Genomic DNA, 13695 nt, shown 5'->3' with positions numbered 1-13695 from the left:
AGCGAACGACCTCCAGTTTTATTCATCTTCCATTGATGGTGCTAGATGTCCAATCCATTTTGACAGGGAGGGTTGACAAACATTGTCAGCCTCTCCCAATCAAAATGGATTGGATGTCTAGCGCCGTCAATGACAGCCAGTAAGAGCCCTATAAAGGGTTAAAACTCATGGCTTCACAATGTCTCCCGTTTAAATGGTAAAATTTTGTCGACTCTTAGGTCTGAAGTAATTCATTCGTTTTCTAATATTAATTTCTTCAGGAAACTGTCCAACAACATTGGTTTTTAAAACTATTTACATCAAATTCAAACTGAAATATCCTTCAACAGAATCCAGTGGTTTGTCAATTTTTGGATTAGCTCTTGATTGCAAGAAGACCAGGCAGAAAAATGTGAAATGGAATTGACCCCAATCAGTCTTCCAAATGTGACGTTGTGCCTTACTTTCTTGCCGTTGCCGTGGACACCCATCCAAGACAGGATGATTGGGATGGAACCATAATAAAAGGTACAAACACAATGAAGGGACGGGAGGTTGCTGGGGTGGTGGGGGGCTTATGCAAGTCTCACTGCTTGGCCCTCAATTACCCTTGTGCTTTCAACAGCTTTCACACGGCACTGCGGAGCGAGTGTGGGGGGAATTTGCCGTTCAGGAGACATTGATTAATTATGCCACACACAATTAGCCCGTCAAATTGACTGTGTCCTTCTCTACGGCAGAAAGGTGATGTCAGAATTTTATGGGGCATTAAATAGCCCTCCTTGTGTTGTCTTAGAGATCCAGAGAGAGCCCAGAGGAACATGGCGATGTGTTTTCATGTGAATAGGGAAATAGTGCGGTCAGTTAATGGATTCTTTTTTTTAACCAGTCCTGACTACTGATAGGGATCTGTGTTTGCGCTCTCAGAGGACTCTATGGCAAAACGTGTGACAATGAGTCTCAGTGAGTGAGAGGATGAAAAAAAAAGCCCCTTTCACACACATATTCCAGTAAATTCCCGTGTAAGGTGACGCGGGATTTACTCATGTCATGGCTTGCACACTGGAGAGATATCCTGGGAATGACGCGGGTTGGACACTTTCACAGACTTGTCCTGTGTTGCTGATGCGGCGCTCTGTGTGCGGGGAGGGCTGTTGGCGTGATTTCATAACCCGGACATTACGTAATTTTTGGTCAGCATCAACTGTCGCATTCTGTTGGTCAGATCGTGTTTTGTTACAGAGCCAGTTGTGGGAGCTTTCCCGACGTCGTACCTGCAGCCAATTCCAGCTCATCAACCCTGTATTTAAGCCCAGGCAATCAAAGAAAAGGGTGCCGAGATATTAACTTGCTGGCGCCATTTGACACCTTGTTCTCTCTTGTTCGTCTGCCGCCCTTGTTTTGAAATTCTCTATGTTGTGCTGGTATTTGAGTGTATTTGATTTGTTGTCTTATCGGTTCTCTGCCTACTGCTAAAGTGAATAGAATAGAATAGAATAGAATAGAATAGAATAGAATAGAATAGAATAGAATAGAATAGAATAGAATAGAATAGAATAGAATAGAATAGAATAGAATAGCCCTTTATTATCATTATACCGTTTTCGGCTATCGTGTGTATTTTTGTTTGTATTTAATAAACCATTGAACGCATCCCTCTGTTGTTTTCTACATTGAGATACAAACTTGTTTTCGCAGTTGAATACCCTAACTTGGGCAACAAAATGAACTAAATATTTCCAAAGATTGACGATGGTCTCTCTTCCTCAGCTCTACGACCCAGAGCAATTTAATTTTGTTACGTTTTCGGTTTAATTTTGCCATTTCAAGTTTGCTATGTTGTTAATTGTGATGTTTGTTTAACGCTTTTCGTCATACTGGGAAAAAAGAGGAATTGACGATCGGCCCAACATGATATTTACGTCATCAGCCATTGTGCTGTGACCCGGACAAACTTCTACGCATGCCTCGTCCCGGAAGGTCCCAGACATAATATTAAGATGCGACCCGTTAAATGTCTGCGTAATCTCTGTGTCAGTTGACACGGGAAATTGATTTCACACACAAGGGCTATCTGTTTAAATCCAATGATTTTGTGAAAGGGACTTAAGTCAGTTACATGTTATATACATTCCATGCCAATGCTAGCAACTCAAACCACTAATATGTCAAAACTTTCCCATTGAAATTAAGACAAATTCCATTCCAAACTTCCCCTTAGTGATGCAAAAATATTTATGATAACTAGAGATGTCCCCGATCACGTCATTTTCTAAGTATTGGAATCGGCAAAAAAATATCGGACATGCCTTTTTTAAATATATATATATATAAATATATATATATATATATATATATTTTTTTTTTAATTAAATCGTTTTCTAATTGTATTTAACGTTACAGACATAATGTGTTACACTCTTCCAGAGTCTTAAGTTTAAGGTTAAGGTAGGGTTATCAAATTTATCGCGTTAACAGCGAGAATGAATATTTTTTATATTTATCACGTTATAATATTTAACGCATGCGCTGCACGACCCACTCACGCATTGTCGCGTTCAATCTTTAATGTCGCAGTTTTATCCATACAGTATATAGAGCTAAAAGGCAGTGTAAAATTAGTAGAGTGAATTTTGGCAGCCTTTGGAGCCTTTTTTTAAATGGCTAAAACCTTACAATCCCTCGCCCAACAATTAGAATAATCGTGGGAAGCAATGTGGGGAAGAAAGGTAATAGTTGATCTTTTTCTTAACACCCTGTATTATTTCCCAATGCAGAGAAGATATATCAATTGGTACCACAACGCACAGTCATGGTTGCACTTTCCATCATGCATTTGGGCAGAAGTTAAATGGCTACAGTATCATTTACTGAAAGCTCAACAAATACACTAGATGGCAATATTTAGTCACAATATACAAAGTCACATTTATCCTTTAAGAATTACAAGTCTTTCTATCCATGGATCCCTCTCACAGAAAGAATGTTAATAATGTAAATGCCATCTTGAGGATTTATTGTCAGAATAAACAAATACAGTACTTATGTACTGTATGTTGAATGTATATATTCGTCCGAGTTTTATTCATTTTTTTCTTAATGCATTGCCAAAATGTATATGATCGGGAAAAATTATCGGGAATGATTGGAATTGAATCAGGAGCAAAAAAAAAGCAATCGGATCGGGAAATATCGGGATCGGCAGATACTCAAACTAAAACGATCGGGATCGGATCGGGAGGAAAAAAACATGATCGGAACAACCCTAATGATAACGTCAAACAATCTTGTGGACAAACAAGTAAAAGACAAAATAAAGGCTGGTTGGTGACCCTTGACAAAACAGCTTCCTTAAAATGATTTTTTTAGTCCTGATAACAAAAGTAGAATTATTAATTTAAAGTTGAGAATTGAATTCCCACAATGCTACTAACAATCTCAATGTTTGTACTCATATACTATGATCCAGAGACTGATAGACTCTATATAAGGCATGAAACGGTCGGAATCGGTATCGGCAGCCAAAAAATGGGATCGGTGTATCATTAGCGGATAAGTTGGGTGTCAAACCAGGAGGATGCAGTGTACAAAATGTATTGTTTTTCCCAACCAATTACAAGTTATATAAATAATTAAATTTTCTTTTTTTTTTTTTTTACTGCTACTGCTCATGGCTGTACTATAGTTTGACCTCTGTCCAAATTTCTTCACAATTTTATCCAATAAATGTCTCACTATTGATCTGTCAGCAAATATTTTTGTATATTGTTAAATGTTCAGATCATATCGGGAAAAATCCTCATCTATAGGGTCACTGCAGTTGTACGTCATATTTATTATACCATATGAAGCTATTTTCTCTCCAAAACTGTTCTTAGAGTTAGCTTTTCCATCCTTTATCTTCAGTCATGCTGCCATTGTTGCGATTCATTTACCACTTTCCCCTTTTCATATGATTGTCATCTCGCTTTGGGTTTTCAAGGTCAACGTATAGTTAATTGGCGCTGGTCTCACTCTAGAAAATCATTTCCATGACAACGGTTTTCTTGGGGACGGACCGTGAATACAAAAGATAACTTCAATATAGGCTCCACGTGGCATTGAGGGGGAAAATAAAAGGTCATTTTGTTTGTGGAAAACGTCATCATTGCCACTGAGCAATATATAGTGTACTGTACACTCTTTATACTAAAGTGGGCAGATAATGTTCGACAATTAAATACTCAAAGTCTACTTCAATGAACATGTTTAATTAAATGTACACTAAGGAGATACTTCACTGGGTACACTTGCACAATCTAGTTGCACGAAAAGCTATAAAAAGGATGGCAACATATCAATTTTATGAATTTAACATTCCAAGTGCATACTAAGGTTAAAATGACAAGAATTAATTTTTTGTTGATACTAATGTGGTGAATCTATGGCTTCTTTGATTTTCCACAAACTGTTTCACCACTGATCATCACCTTGCCTTATTTTGATGACTGATCTTGGTTATTATTATTCTGTAAGCACAATATTGTTAACAAAAATATATATATATTGATTGATTTGTTTGTATTTTAATGGGTTTCTTTAGTTTTAGTTTTATGGCCTACATTAATTATCATTAATCCGCTAACTTTTGAGGTCCTTTTCTCTTATCGCATAGAACAAACGTATTTGGGGGTGGAGTTTTCACAGAGTAACAGCTTCCCCTCAATCTTTGATGACATTACAATTCCAGCAAAAGCGTGACAACATGAGACCATATCTGTTTGCTCGTATTCATTTAGCGCGGTAATGATGAGCAGGCTGCTTCTCCAGTGACAGCTGGCTGGTCGTGATGGTCCCTCTGTGCTTGTCACATTAGAGGCGGCTCAGACCCGCAAACACCCACAACTATTTTTAGATGCCTAGTAACAATTAATTTAAGGTCAGAACATTATGTCCAGTGGTCTCAAGCAAAAGGATGGATCCCAACAGCTGTGGTAACATTTTAAAACACTGATAGGGCACAATGGTTCTCACTGTACGTTGGTAATCCGGTAAATATTTCACACCTCTACATGATAAAGCTCTTTTTCCTTTGTGTTAGCCCACCATTGCTGTGCTGCGATATCAGGACACTCCTTAGTCACCGACGCCAGCTGTGACATGTTGTCCTGTAGAATAAATCTTGACGCATGCAACATTTATGCTAATGTGGGTTGTGGCATGCAGATGCACAGCTAAAGAAAGTGTGTTTGTGCTTTTGTAAATTATGTCATAAGGGCAAGTACATCTTTTTCTTTTGGTTTCGTTGTAAGAAAATATTTTTTAATCAAACGCTCAGTAATTATGTCAACTTAGTGAACAAAAAGGCTACAATCTTATAAATGAATCTTACTGAATCTTACGCTGTGAGTTAGGTGTGTTGTTTATTAAAATTGGTATTTACAGTACTGCCCAAAAGTATTGGCACCCCTGCAATTCCGTCAGAAAATTCTCAATTTCTCCCAGAAAACGGTTGCAATTACAAATGCTTCGGTAGTAATATCTTCATTTATTTTGCTTACAATGACAAAACACAAAAGAGAATGAGAAAAAAAAGGGGGCGGACAAAAGTATCGGCACCCTCAGCCTAATATTTGGTAGCACAACCTCTAGACAAAATAACCGCGAACAACCGCTTCCGGGATCCATCAATGAGATTCTTACAATGCTCTGCTGGGATTTTAGACCATTCTTCTTTGGCCAGCTACCCCAGGTCTCTGAGATTTGAAGGGTGCCTTCTCCAAACTGCCATTTTCAGATCTCTCCACAGTTGTTCCATAGGATTCAGGTCTGGACTCATTGCTGGTCACTTTAGAAGTCTCCAGTGCTTTCTCTCAAACCATTTTCTAGTGCTTTTTGAAGTGTGTTTTGGGTCATTGTCCTGCTGGAAGACCCATGACCTCTGAGGCAAATCCAGCTTTCTCGCACTGGGCCCTACATTATGCTGCAAAATTTGTTGGTAGTCTTCAGACTTCATAACGCCATGCACACGGTCAAGCATTCCAGTGGCAGAGGCAGCTAAGCAACCCCAAAACATCAGGGAGCCTCTGCCATGTTTGACTGTTGGGCCCGTGTTCTTTTCTTTGAAAGCTTTTTTTTTTTCTTTCTGTAAACTCTATGTTAATACGTTTTCCCAAAAAGCTCTACTTTTATCTCATCTGACCAGAGAACTTTCTTCCAAAATGTGTTTTGCGTTCCAGGTAAGTTTTGGCAAACTCCAGCCTGGCTTCTCTTAAATCATTGGGTCAGAAGTGGGGTCATCCTGGGTATCCTACCATAAAGCCCCTTTTCATTCAGATGCCGATGGATAGTACGAGTTAACACTGTTGTACCCTCGGACTGTAGGACAGCTTGAACTTGTTTGGATTCTTTATCCACCATCCACACAATCTTTCGTTGAACTCTCTCGTCAATTTTTCTTTTCCGGCCACATCTAGGGTGGTTAGCCACAGTGCCATGGTCTTTACACTCATTGATGACACTGCGCACCGTAGACACAGGAACATTCATGTCTTTGGAGATGGACTTGTAGCCTTGAAATTGCCCATGCTTCCTCACAATTTTGCTTCTGAAGTCCTCGGACAGTTCTTTGATCTTCTTTCTTTTTCCATGCTCAATGTGGTACACACAAAGACACAGGATAGAGGTTGAGTCAACTTTAATCCATTTTAACTGGCTGCAGGTGTGATTTAGTTATTGCCACCACCTGTTAATTATATACATTTTTGTAATTGTTATTTGCAATAGTACCAGCAGCATTTATTAAGGATTTCGTGTAGGTTTTCGGGCTTTGGAACAAATTAATGGAATTATAACGCATTCTTATGGCAAAATTCTGCTTGACATATGGCCATTTTGACTAGCAAACAAGGTCCTGGAACGAACTAACTTTGTATATGGAAGTACACTGTATTATAATATATTTTCAAGGTTCTCTGACTGAATCTCATAAAATTGTACAACCCTAGGAGTGAACAGGGTTTACTGTTCCATTGGTTGGTTGTCAAACTTGCGATAACTTGACCACCAGAGGGCGGGGTTGCACAATATCATTATAGAAATTATTAGAATTGTGCCAGAAAAACATATCACTCAATACTTTGAGGTAAGAGGCAATTACCTTTTTGCAGTCAACATTATAAGGCCTTCATTATTCTTTTTATGGGCTTTTACACAATTGGTTTAGAGTTATGAAAGTGTTTCCATAAAACAGTATGAGAGAAAAAGCTACAGTTTTGATTGTCATTCTCTAGCTAGCCAGTTGCTTGCTAGCTAGTAGCTCTTTTTGTACACAATTGGTTTAGAGTTATGCAAGTGTTACCATCAAATAGTATGAGAGAAAAAGCTACAGTTTTGATTTACATTCTCTAGCTAGCCAGTTGCTTGCTAGGTAGTAGCTTTTTTTTTCATATATATACAATTGGTTTAGAGTTATGAAAGTGTTACCATCAAATACTATGAGAGAAAAAGCTACCGTTTTGATTGACATTCTCTAGCTTGCCAGTTGCTTGCTAGGTAGTAGCTTTTACTGTCAGTGTGCAGGGCATAGTAAAATTGTTTTCCAGCAGCTCTCAGTTGTTTACATCGTATAAATAACATTAAAAATAAACAAAATTATAAACTTTCGAAGCCAAAATTAATTTAAGGTAAACACAAATATGTGCAGTATACAGTTGTGTGCATGCAGTTGGCACACCAACTCTGCATATTTGGAGCATGCAGACCCCACAATGCTTGATTGTCACAAAGTTTCAGACTTTCTTTGATTGATAATAATTTACAGTTGAATAAATAAATAAAACTACCAGTATATGAAAAAACGAAAATGTAATTCCCAAGACAAGAATGTGACAACTAATCCTGTTTCCCCATGTACATAATTATTGTAGCTTTTAAGCGTAATACGACAATCATAATTTCAAGTTATGTGCCAAGCCAGTTTCCCCACATCTGGGAAAAAAGTATACAAGAGAAAGTCTAGTCTTGGAGGAGATAAGTTTTGTGAGCAGAGTGAGCGGTTGCCATGGTGACATCTCAGCGGAAAGGTTGAGGGGAGTCGAGCGGAGATGTCTGCAGGCCACAGGACATCAGAAAGCAACCCGGGTTGGTGCTCATTAATGCCTAGGTCACTTACGCAATCTCAGCTGCAAAAATTTGACATAAAAAAACGCAACACATAATAATATTAAATACGGGACCATGATAATATTCAGGGAGCCTCTCTTCATATGCAGATGAGTTGCATTTAATCGTGGCATTGCCTGATTCCTTGTGTATGAAAGGCAAGAGGAAATGCATCCAAAGATGTGCATTCAAATGAAATATTCAAGGCCGCTAATGAAATATTCTGTCAGTTTCTATGGGCAACACTACAAGCGCTGCTCTAAAAAAAGAAAAGGAAAAGGAGAAAGATAGCAAGAGGCTGCTTTAATGAGTCCCATCAGCCATCCCACTAAGTGTTTAGTGGCCTTTTTTAGTGGACTTTTTATTCATAGCGGGATGATAGACCAGACCACATTTCTGCATTTCATATGCAGTATGGTCATCAAAAATGCATTAAGGCAATTGAAGAGGGGTACACACACAGCATTTTTTTTAAAACATCTTAGCCATGAGATTTCACACTTGACAAGATGGGAAAAAATTACATTTTTCTGTCTACTCTGATTTACTCGAGATGCACACCACACAGAGTAACAACAGCAAGTCGTCTCCCCCAAACAAGATTTTTATCATCGTATCAAGACTGACATGTGAGAGCCACCGGTGTTGGGAAAGTTAGTTTTTTTACACAAACTGATTCAAAGCTCAGTTTTTTTCAAGTTTAAGTGGCGACAAAATTACGCACATCACCTTTGAAGCCTCGTCACGCTGTAATTACGTCACCTACATGCCGCTGGTTGGTCTCATTTGAAAGTGCGGAAGTTGAGATCTATGCCCGTTTTTACTTGAAGTCAATCGACCAAGTAAAACGGGAGATAATGTCATTTGAGTTTTATAGTCTTTTTAACTTCATAAATAAGCATTAAAACGCTGCATGGACCATGTGTTTGTGTCCATATTTCCCTAATTTCTTGTCCTTTTTCAAAACTAAAAGCACCACAAAAGACTACATATCCCAGCACCCATTGTGAGGTCAAGAAGGACGGACAAAATATAAACAGTTTTTAATAAATTGCCGAGCGAAGTGACACCTAAGGAGAGGGAGGCAAAGTACCAAGCGACGACCAGTTGGACTGAGCGAGCGACATTGAAACGTGCGGAATGAACCGAAAACTAAATTTAGCGCAAGCTAATGCATTATTTCATCAACCCAAGGAAGAAGATGAGCCGGATTTGTTGTTGTTTTCTTCGGATGAGTCGCCGTTTCGGTGAGTGAAAAGTGACAGCAACCCGCAAACAGCGGAAGAGTGAGCTGTGTGACGTAGTGTGACGTAGCTCTGTGTCCTGTTCAAGAGAAAACTTAAGTGGCATGCCTGAAGAAATTGAACAGAACTAGTTTAATGTCAATATTTTTTTCAAAAACTTTTTTTCAGTCTTATTAGATTTTTTTCTTCACTATCAATCTTTTCAATTTGTATATAGATGTGTGTGTTCGAGAAGCTTGATTGCATGCATACTCTTTTGATAAGGTGATGGGTACAGTACCTAACCTCACAAAGAGTTATCCTCCAAAACCTTTTTTTGTGTTAGATGATATAGTCTATATGCTATTTTGCACAGTCGGTCTACTGTATATAACCTTTTTTGACCATAGTATGTGTAAAGGCCAAAAACACCATACCTTCTGTTTGTGTTCAATTGTCAAACATAAAACTGTTAAGTCTTATTTTTTTCTGTTGAATGTTTATCTTAACAAGTTGAATAAATATCATCAAGTTTCAAAACGGTTGGTCGAGCTTGTTTGGTTGTCGATGGGACATTAATTTTGACTAAAGATTTTGGGATATTATGTCTTTTTGGGTCCAAAATGTTGATCATAATTGGTGAGTAAAGAAAACAACGGTTTGGAAATAAAGGTTATGGTGTCCTGAAAAAAGGGACCCAACCTGGCCATTGAAAACATTTTTTTCATTGAAATATAAAGGCAACATCTAAGGCATGGCAAAATAGGCTTACACTACTGGCCAAAAGTATCGGCACCCCTGCAATTCTGTCAGATAATGCTCAATTTCTCCCAGAAAAATGTTTGCAATTACACATACATTGGTAGTAATATCGTAATTTGTTTTGCCTGCAATAAAAAAACACAAAAGAGAATGGGAAAAAAACTTAATCATCATCATTTTACACAAAACTCCAAAAATGGGCCGTACAAAGTATTGGCACCGTACAAAAAATCATGTGATGCTTGTATAATTTGTCTAATTAAAAGCACCTATTACTTACCTGTGGCACATAACAGGTGGTGGCAATAACTAAATCACATTTGCAGCCAGTTAAAATGAATTCAAGTTGACTAAGCCTATGTCCTGTGTCCCTGTGTGTACCACATTGAGCATGGCGCAAAGAAAGAAGACCAAAGAACTGTCTGAGGACTTGAGAAGCAAAATTGTGAGAAAGCATGGGCAATCTCAAGGCTACGTGCACATCTCCAAGGACCTGAATGTTCCTGTTTCTACCGTGCGCAGTGTCATCAATAAGTATAAAGCCCATGGCACTGCGGCTAACCACCCTAGATGTGAACAGAAAAGAAAAATTGATGAGACACTTCAACGAAAGATTGTGCGGATCGTGGATAAAGAACCTCAACTAACATCCAAACAAGTTCATGCTGTCCTGCAGTTCGAAGGTACAACAGTGTCAACCCGTACTATTCGTCGGCATCTGAATTAAAAGGGACTCTATGGTAGGATACCCAGGAAGACCCCACTTCTGACCCGGATGTATAAAAAAGCCAGGCCGGAGTTTGCCAAACCTTACCTGAGAAAGCCAAAAACGTTTTGGATGAATGTTCTCTGGTCAGATGAGACAAAAGTAGAGCTTTTTGGGAACTGGCATCAACATAGTTTACAGGGAAAAAAATGAGGCCTTCAAAAAAAAGAACACGGTCCCTACAGTCAAACATGGCAGAGGTTATCTGATGTGTTGGGGTAGCTTACCTCTAGCACTGGACTGCTTGACCGTGTGCATGGTATAATGAAGTCTGAAGACTTCCAACAAATTTTGCAGCATTAAGTAGGGACCAGTGTGAGAAAGCTGGGTCTCCGTCAGAGGTCATGGGTCTTCCAGCAGGACGATAACCCAAAACAAACTTCAAAAAGCACTAGAAAATGGTTTGAGAGAAAGCACTGGAGACTTCTAAAGTGGCCAGCAATGAGTCCAGACCTGAATCCCATAGATCACCTGTGGAGAGATCTGAAAATTGCAGTTTGGAGAAGGCACCCTTAAAATCTCAGAGACCTGGAGCAGTTGGCCAAAGAAGAATGGTCTAAAATTGTAAGTAACTCATTGATGGATACCGGAAGCGGTTGGTCGCTGTTATTTTGTCTAAAGGTTGTGGTACCAAATATGAGGCTGAGGGTGCCAATACTTTTGTCCTGCCCCTTTTTTGGGGAGTTTTGTGCAATATAATGATTTAATCTTTTTTTCCATTCTCTTTTGTGTTTTTCCATTGCAAGCAAAATAAATGTAGATATTACTACCAAAACATTTGTAATTACAATCATTTTCTGGGAGAAATTGAGCATTTTCTGACAGAATTGCAGGGGTGCCAATACTTTTGGCCAACAGTGTAGGTGCTAAAGAGGTAATTAAGTTTTTTTTTTAAATGAACTACTTCAGTTCAGAGTTCACATTTAGAAATTTTGAACCAAATTCATTTTTCCAAAAATGAATTTGTTTATAGACTGATGGTGTCGTGTATATAATTATTACAGTATTTAGTGGAAATCAATATATTTATTTTGAGAACACAGTTTATAAACACAAAACCCTTAACCCATAAAAAGGTGTCTGTAGCATCGATCGTTTGTTTTCCCTCAGAATGAAAACATAAATTTGATCGTTGAACGTAACAGTTCAGAAGGGAACTTATTAAAAAGAGTTTTGTTGGAATTGGGTAAACAGAAGTTGGTTTGCAATGTACCCGCCAAGAATTATTATTAAAGCTCAACAGGAAATGTTTGGTAGGCAGCATTGATAAGAGCCTCCCCAGAGTCGGCAATGCTTCTCCCACTCTGCTCCGTTTTACCTCAGGATACAATCAAGGCCGCTGTTTTTCTCGCTCTCTTTGTACCCTTATGATTACATTTCAAACCTTTTAAAAAGCCTACTGGATGAACAGCGGCATTATGAAGTAATTTAACACTCCAGCTACTCTCTGCTTGCCATAATTAAAATGTCCTGTGAGTTGTGATTCAACTCATTTGGATATGAAAATGAGAAAAATAAGCACTTTAATTAGCATTCTTTTTTTTTTTTTTAATGATTTTAATGGTGAACCACACACATTCCACCTCTGCAGTTTAATGAAAAGTTTGTCTGCAGTAAAATACAGTCCGTGCAAGTATGTGATCACTCTTAAATTTCTTATTATTGTGGATTGGCCCTACTGTATAAGGACTGAAGAGATTTTGGCCTATGTCATGACATGACATATTGCTGTGTTGTTGCCTTTCCGTGAACAGAAAAGGTCCCTAAGTTTCCAAAAGTACAAGGTTTGTGCAGTGAAAAATAGCTACCGGTAATTTGCAAAAGGCAGGAATATCCTCCCAAAACTGACTGATTCAAGAGGGCTTCAAAAAGAGGATGAAACATGATCTGTTATTCTTGATTCCTTCCACCTGAGGACTGTTGGATATTATATTGAGACACTTGGGAACTGTTTTACACTCTGGAAACACATCATAATATTACTTCTTTTAAACATGAACTGGGAGAGGACAAAGAACAAAATATAAGCTATGAGCTCATTCTGTTTGGGCCAGCGACTTTGCGCAAAATGAAAGATTTGCTTTTTCGACCGCATGAGTTCCTTCTGACAAGTCTGGGAATTGAAAGTGTTCTACGAGGTATTTCCGCAAGACTGTTTCTGACAGCAACTTCTTTAAAGTGCTTTAAAGAAAATGGAGAATCCATTTTATCTGGAACTCTATCTCGCCCCCATCATCACACGCGCGCTATACGACCCAAAATGGACATTATCATTCATTTGGAGCAGTGAGTCTGTCCAGTGGGTCAATGTCAACCCAATCAGACTGTTTTTGCTCAGGTTTTTGCAGTTCATCAGCTCCAGAGGGACATGTTTGGCAATCCCATACACTTGCTATGTCACTTGGTATTGATGTACTGTAGTGATGTGTTTTTAAAATAGTTTTTTTTTTTTTTTAAAGGGTTACAGTCAAAACTTCAACAGCTTAAATGTAAGATTATTACTTTTTACCATATAAACACCGTAGCCATTCTTAAAGGGAACCTCGGATTTAAAGACTTGTAGGTACTAATAAGCCACAATTGTTCACTTTTAGTAAAATGTTATTAGAAACACATAAAATATTGCCATTGATTAAAAAATCTATTATATTTAGTAGATGTTTTGACCTACGGAGGGCGTAATGTTTTAAGCGCGCAACCGATGCTCGGGTGATGACGTAGATTGTCACTGTCACTCTACGAATACTACCGTGTTACTGCAATTCCTTCTACGTGGCGAGACGTTCAACACATTCGCTCATTGGCTAAAAGCGGCGAGTACTT

The sequence above is a fragment of the Corythoichthys intestinalis genome, chromosome 1 (assembly GCF_030265065.1).
Source record: "Corythoichthys intestinalis isolate RoL2023-P3 chromosome 1, ASM3026506v1, whole genome shotgun sequence".
NCBI classification, from domain to species: domain Eukaryota; kingdom Metazoa; phylum Chordata; class Actinopteri; order Syngnathiformes; family Syngnathidae; genus Corythoichthys; species Corythoichthys intestinalis.
Note: the sequence above shows the minus strand (reverse complement) of the source record.